This window comes from Macadamia integrifolia, chromosome 12 (assembly GCF_013358625.1).
Source record: "Macadamia integrifolia cultivar HAES 741 chromosome 12, SCU_Mint_v3, whole genome shotgun sequence".
Lineage (NCBI taxonomy): Eukaryota > Viridiplantae > Streptophyta > Magnoliopsida > Proteales > Proteaceae > Macadamia > Macadamia integrifolia.
The window spans coordinates 25,656,750-25,664,259 of NC_056568.1; the positions used below are offsets into that span (position 1 = coordinate 25,656,750).

General features: G+C 37.2%; 1 non-coding gene across 1 annotated transcript; it reads right to left on the bottom strand.

The window, feature by feature from the left end:
- Positions 1-783: 783 nt before the first annotated feature.
- On the bottom strand, positions 784-890 carry LOC122058511. The gene has a single exon (XR_006133808.1). It is a non-coding gene; the product is annotated as a small nucleolar RNA R71 (small nucleolar RNA).
- Between the last annotated feature and the right edge of the window lie 6,620 nt (positions 891-7,510).

Sequence of the window (7,510 nt, forward strand, 5' to 3'; positions counted from 1 at the left end):
TTTTGATAAATCGGAGTGCTTTGTTTGCTTTTTTTTTGTTTTTCATTTTCTTTTATTGAATTCCTGAGAAGAACTTGTAATAATAGTTGTATCGGTGGAGATTGCCATGCCTCACAGTATGATAAAGACAGGTTTCTTCTTGTAGTAGTACCTCAGGAATTGACCTAAGCAACTCCGGATCCCTACCGGTAAGCTCCCAAAATAGCCAAAAAAAACTCAAAAAAATCATAAAAAAAAAGTTTTGCTATCCATTCTTTTGTGCTTATCTTACTTTAGTTGTGGGTAGTTTTCTATTGCATGAGTGTTAGGTGGGTATGTAATACTAAGAATCGGTTAGAAAGAAGAGATCCAACAAGTAGTGACCATATACTTTTGCTCTCTTTAAAACCTTTTAATATTGGAGATCAACAGAAAAACCCTCCACCTAAATCTCTGAAAGATAGAGTCTACCCCACTAGAACAGCCCAACCTTCTTGCATAATTCTACCACAAGCACAGGATAATAATTTTGAACTCAAATCTTAATACATCACTATGTTGCCCCACTTCCATGGGTTGACCTCTGAGGATACATACTTATTTCTAAGGGAATTTGAAGAGGTATGTGTTCTAATTAAGATCCAATAGCTTTCTGATGATGCTGTTAAGCATAGGTTTATCACTTTTGCATTAAAAGACTAAGCTAAGAAGTGGTTATATGGGTTACCTACAAATTCCATAACCTCATGGGAACAGTTCATAGTTGTCTTCCTTAAGAAGTTTTTCCCAACTCACAAGACCAATAAGCTTAGAAGTGATATCTTTCAGTTCAGGCAAAAGCCTAATGAGTCATTTTCCAAACTTATGGAGAGATTCAAGGATCTACTCCAAGAATGCCCTCACCATGGCCTAGACTTATGGCATTTATGTCAAATAATTTATAAGGGTATTGATTGCCCAACTAAACAAATGATAGAGTTTATGTGCCCTAAGGGATTCACATCCTTTATAGATGAAGGAAAGGCATGAGAATTTTTACTTGACTTAGCTGAAAAAACCCGTAAGTGGGAATCAACCCAAGAGAGTGAAAGAACTATAGGAGGAAAAGGATATTTTGTGGATGGGATAGTAGCCAAGGAACCCCATTTGGATAGCCTAATCAAAAGGATTGAGACTATTGTTCCTAGAGAGCCATCATCAGTCAATTTGGTTAAGATTTGTGCTTGGTGCTAGTCCCCTAGATATGTCATAGAAGAATACCACAACACCTTTGAGGGCACTTCTAATGATAGTGTTAATGCCTTATACCAGAATAATCCATATAGTAACACCTATAATCCAGGATGGAGAAATCATCCAAATTTCTCCTGGAATCAGGGCAACCAAGCAGGGCCTTCCAATTTTCATAATCAAGATCAACCTGGACCCCAAAGGCCTCCCTTTGCACAATAATTTTTTTTTCAAAATACCTTTCCTAGGTTAAATGTAGGGCCTCAGGTTAATTTTCCTAGGGCCCCTCTCCTATCATCTTATCAGCAACCCCCTGGGTTTACCACCACTGGAGAGGCAAGTAGAATAAGTGATTTGGAAAAAAATATGGCCCTCCTCATGACAAGGCATCAAAATCTTATGAGAGAACTTATCCAAATTGTCTCAATTATGCATGAGAGGGAGAAGGGAACTTTACCCAGTCAACCAGAGCCTAACCCTAAGCATCATCAGCCTGTTAGTTCATAAGGACCAACTAATGCACCACTGAATATAGTATAAGGTGAAACCCAACAAGGGCCCTCTAACCAATGTAATGTTGTTTATGCCCTTAGGAGTGGTAGAGAGTACCAACAGAGCATTCCTAAATATTTTCCATCTATTACTCCTGTTAACTCTCCTTTAGGTAAGGACATAAGTGTGCCTCTTGTTCTAGGTTCGTCTGATGAACCTAAAGATTCTTTTGAAATTAAAGATGATTTGGTTAAGGAAACAAAAAATGATTCTTCTGAAATAGGGTAAATCCCTAACAGTCCTTATATTCCTCCTATCCCATTTCCTGATCGCTTGATAAACAAAATGAAGATTGCTTCCATTGATAAAATTTTAGAAGTCTTCAAAAAGGTAGAAGTGAACATTCCTCTTTTAGATGCCATATCCCAGATCCCCGCTTATGCAAAGCTACTAAAAGATTTGTGTACTCACAAACGTATCACTAGTGTGCCCAAAAAAGTGTTCTGGGCAGGTAACATTAGTTCTATAATTACTCAACCTATAGTAGCCAAGTATAAGGATCCAGGGAGCCCTACCATATCTTGTGTCATAGGCAACACCTACATTGAGCATGCCTTACTTGACCTTGGCGCAAGTGTGAATCTTTTACCTTACTATATATATAAGCAACTAGGATTGGGAGAATTGAAAGCCATTGGAACTACTCTTCAGTTGGCAGATTAAGATTCCTAAAGGGATGATTGAGGATGTCTTACTAAAGGTGGGGGAATTTATTTTCCCTGTTAATTTCATTATGTTAGATACCAAGTCCTTCTCAACCAAGGATGAGATCCCAATAATTCTAGGAAGACCATTCTTGGCTACCAGTAATGCATTAATCAACTACCGGAATGGTTTCCTAAGGTTATCTTTTGGTAACTAAACTGTTGAATTTAACATGTTTAAGATAGGTAAGCAACCACATATGGAAGAAGAGATCAATATGCTTGAGGATTTTCTAGATTTTTCTAATGATTTAGTTACCAATTTTGATATTGATTTTGATTTAGAATTCCAAGAGTGTATGGATGAGTTGGATGATGATAGTAAAAATTTCTTTTTTGAAGTCTTGAGTCTTCACACACCTGTGGAGCCTTTAGGACCCCTTTCCAATTCCATTCCCAAACCTTCTATAGTTGAGCCCCCTAAGCTAGATCTTAAGGAACTGCCATATAATTTAAGGTATGCTTTCCTAGGGCCTGACCAGATTCTTCCTGTAATAATTTCTTAAAAATTGACTTCTAGCCAAGAAGAGGAGTTACTTAAAGTGTTAAAAGATAATAAGGAAGCCCTAGGTTGGACCATGGCTGATATCAAGGGTATAAGCCCTTCTATTGTGCAACATCATATACATCTTATGGAGGATTCCAAACCATCCACGGAACCCTAAAGAAGAGCTAACCCAGTGATGATGGAAGCCATTAAGAAAGAGATCCTAAAATGCTTGGATCATGTAATAATTTATCCTATTTCTAACAGCCAATGGGTAAGCCCAGTTCTCGTAGTGCCTAAGAAGTCTGAGGTGATTGTAGTTCTCAATGCCAATAATAAACTAATTCCAACCCGTGTCCAATCAGGGTGGAGAGCATACATAGACTACAGAAAACTTAATGTGGCAACCTAGAAGGACCGCTTCCCATTGCCATTCATTGACCAGATGTTAAAGAGGTTAGTTGGATATGAATACTATTGTTTTCTTGATGGATATCCCGGCTATAATCAGATCCCAATTGCTTTAGAAGACCAACATAAGATCACTTTTACATACCAATATGGAACATTTGCTTACAGGTGTGTATGCCCTTTGGGCTTTGCAATGCCTCTGATACTTTCCAACGATGCATGATGAGCATCTTTTCTGACATGGTCAAAAAATTCTTAGAAGTATTTATGGATGACTTTTCAATTCATGGGAATTCCTATTCTGAATGTCTTCATCATCTTTCCCTAGTTTTGAAAAGGTGCACATCTAAGAATTTGGTTTTGAATTGGGAGAAATGTCATTTTATGGTTAAATCTAGTATTGTTTTAGGCCATGTAATATCCAATGAGTGAATTAAGGAAGATAGAACCAAAGTGAATTTAATTGATAATTTACCACCTCCTTAATCTGTTAAGGATGCCCGGTCTTTTCTAGGGCATACGTGCTTCTATAGAAGGTTTATTAAGAACTTTAGTCAGTTAGCCCGACCTCTCACTTCATTACTTGTCAAAGATCAAACTTTTGAGTTTTCTAAAGAGTGCCTAGAATCCTTCAAACAACTTAAGAAGGAGTTGACCAATATACCCATTATTCAACCACCTATTTGGACTGAACCTTTTGAACTGATGTGTGATGCTTTGGATTTTGCCATAGAAGCAATTTTGGGTTAAAGGATTAATAAATTTTCCACTGTCATTTACTATGCTAGTAAGACCTTAAATGATGCACAACTTAATTATACAACCACTGAAAATGAATTTTTAACTGTTGTGTTTGCATTAGAAAGGTTTTGATCTTACTTAGTTGGTTCGTATGTGGTGGTGTATATTGATCATTCTGCTCTTAGATACCTAGTTTAGAAGAAAGATGCCAAAGCCCATCTTTTTAGGTGGGTTTTACTTTTGCAAAGTTTGATATAGAAATTAGAGATAAAAAAGGAATTAAAAACCTAGTTGTAGACTATTAATCCCGGCTTCCCAATTCCTTGACTGTCGATTCTCCAGTCAACGAGAACTTTTCAGTTGAACAATTATTTGAAATGTCCAGTGAACCATGGTTTGCTAACATTTTCAACTTATTAGGTTTAGGTGTGACTCTGGATCACTGGTCCACCGAAGATAAGTATAGGTTTCATTCCTAAGTTAAGCACTTTTTCTGGGATGATCCTTATTTGTTTAAGATATATCCAGATCAGGTTATCCGATGATGTGTTCCTGATCATGAGCAACATTCTATTCTCTCTTTTTGTCATGATTATGCATGTGGTGGACACTTTGGACCTAAGAAGACTGCCGCAAAGGTTCTCCAATACAGATTTTATTGGCCCACTCTTTTTAGAGATGCTTTTGATTTTTACAAGGCTTGTCCCGCCTGCCAGTCTTTTGACTATATCACTAAGAGGAATATGATGCCTCTCAGCCCTATTTTGGTAGTTGAGATCTTTGATGTATGGGCATCGATTTCATGAGACCATTCCCTAATTCCTTTGAGAATTTGTACATACTTCTGGCTGTTGATTACGTTTCTAAATGGATAGAGGCCATACCTTGTATATCTAATGACCATAAAGTGGTGGTCCAGTTTCTCAAAGAGAATATTTTTTTTCGCTTTGGTGCACAACGTGTAATAATTAGTGATAGGGGTACTCATTTTTGTAATCAACCTTTTGAGACCTTAATGAAAATGTATAGGATCACCCATAAGTTATTTATCCTTTATCACCCCCAAACTAGTGGCCAAGTGGAGGTGTCTAATAGGCAGATTAAACAAATCTTAGAAAAAATTGTTAATCCCAACCGTAAGGATTGGTCCCTTAGGCTTATTGATGCCCTTTCCATTGGACTGTATTCAAGACCGACCTTGGTCAGTCTCCCTACCGTTTGGTGTATGGGAAAGCTTGTCACTTACCAGTTGAGTTAGAGCATAAGGCCTTTTGGGCCATTAAGAAGCTCAACTTTGATTTGTCTGATGCGAGAATTCATCGTAGGCCTCAACTATCTGAGTTGGAGGAACTTAGGAATGATGCCTATAAAAGCTCTAGGATTTACAAGGAAAAGACCAAAGCTTTCCGTGATAAGCACATTCTGCATAAATCTTTTATAATTGGTGATAGGGTCTTATTATACAACTCTCGATTGCATCTTTTCCCTGTAAAGCTTAGATCCCAATGGGATGGCCCGCTTATTGTCCATAATGTATATCCCCATGGGGCTGTAGAGATTTTGAATCCAAGAACAGGGGTAATTTCAAAGGTTAATGATTAGTGTTTGAAACTGTTCCTCGAGTTTCCTACTACTGGTAGTGAAGAGATCATAGATCTCCATGAACCTCTTTACATTGATTACTAACTTTTAATCAGGTATGACCCCCTTGCATTGTCTTTGCTTTTAATTCTTTCCATGCATTGAGGACATTGCATGACTTAAGTGTGGGGGAGGGAAACCAGTTTTTTCTTTTTTGCACTTTGTTTTGTTTGTTTTTCTTTTTGAGCTTGCTAAGGATGAAGTCCTACTTTAGCTTTTGGATAATGATCATACCATTCGGTTGTTTGATGTATGAAAATAAAAGTTTTGATTAAGGTACCCATTTTAAACGTATAAAAACCCTGTTGAGAAGAAAGAAACAAGCCTATGTCTTGAAATGGGATTTTCTTTTGAAAAATAAGAGACCCTTGTTTTATGGTGTTGGACCATATGTAAGTCTGTGGGTTCCTTGTACTTTTGATTTAGAGTTGAGACATTCTTTTTATTTTGGCATGAGTTGAGAAATGCATAATTTTAAATGAAGTGTGAAATGCGGTATAAAGAATAATAAGAGTTGATTCCCTTAGAACTAGACAAGTCATTGCCCCTCAGGAAGCGTGGTGTCTTGATCGAAATTCCTTGGGAGGAAACTTCTGAAAGAACTCTAGCATCACTATCTTTGTGGGCATATGCCAAAAGCGAAGCTACATAGTAACTTGGGTGTCTGGTGTTTGCTCCACTATGTCATTCATGCCAAAAGTAGTGGAGTAGAATAGAGTTTATTAAGCGAAAAAGGGAAAAAAATGTACAAATGTCATTAATGCTAGGTAATATGTTTTAGTCAAAAACACTCTAACGCCTTTGTCATTGGTTCCCTATTTCTTTGCAAGTAGTTTTGCCTTAAGATAAGGATGTTTTGGAAGAGACGAAGTGAGTTCCAAATTAAGAAATATGCTAGTGCCTGGAATTGATAAAGGACAATAAAAGTTCAAGTGTGGGGGTCCCTTGTAAGAGGAATTATCTTTGCTCTGGATCAGTATGGGCCTTACCTTTAGCCAAGGTTGGGATTTGTTTATTCTGAATTTTGGGTCTATATTCGCGGCAAATACCTATGAGACACAACTTGTCCACTAGGGGTGACCTAGGGGTTTAAAGGCTTGTTACACACGCTAAGTGCAACCGTGATTGTGAGTTAGGTTTTTTTTGTTTTTATTCTTTTTGTTTTTGTTTTTCTTGAGGACTAGCAAAGTCTAAGTGTGGGGGAATTCTGATGAGCACATTTATGTGTGAAATCTAGTGTAGTAAAATATGCATTTTACATATTTAGAATGGAGCTACCTTGGGTTTTACTCTCTTTTTACAATTTTTATATTTTCAAGGCCTTAAGGAATATCGGACGCTATATCTCAAATTTTACACATAAAGAGGTCCTATTTCTTTTCATGATTGTGAAGAGGATGAAATTCTGAGCAAGATGGAAGTGTTCAATTGCAAGTACACATTCGTTTGATCAATCGTACAAGTGATTATTCTTTTTGGGCCAGAAAAAGAATAATGGATCATAATTGAACCGAGATGCAGAACTAGTCCATCTGCAGTTGTCCCAAGGGTACAAGAAATATTTCAAATGTCAACAAGGATCGATGGACCACATCCTTAAGTGATTAAAGATTCGTTTCTGATAACAACAACTAGCTAGCGTAATTGGTGAGTTGTGGTGTGTAAAATCATTTGCTAATTAGGAGGTCTCAAGTTTGAACCTCTTAGCTCCCGTTTTGTTGAGGTTTTTATTTTAGAAGATTTTCTCTCTCCTACTCATCACTCA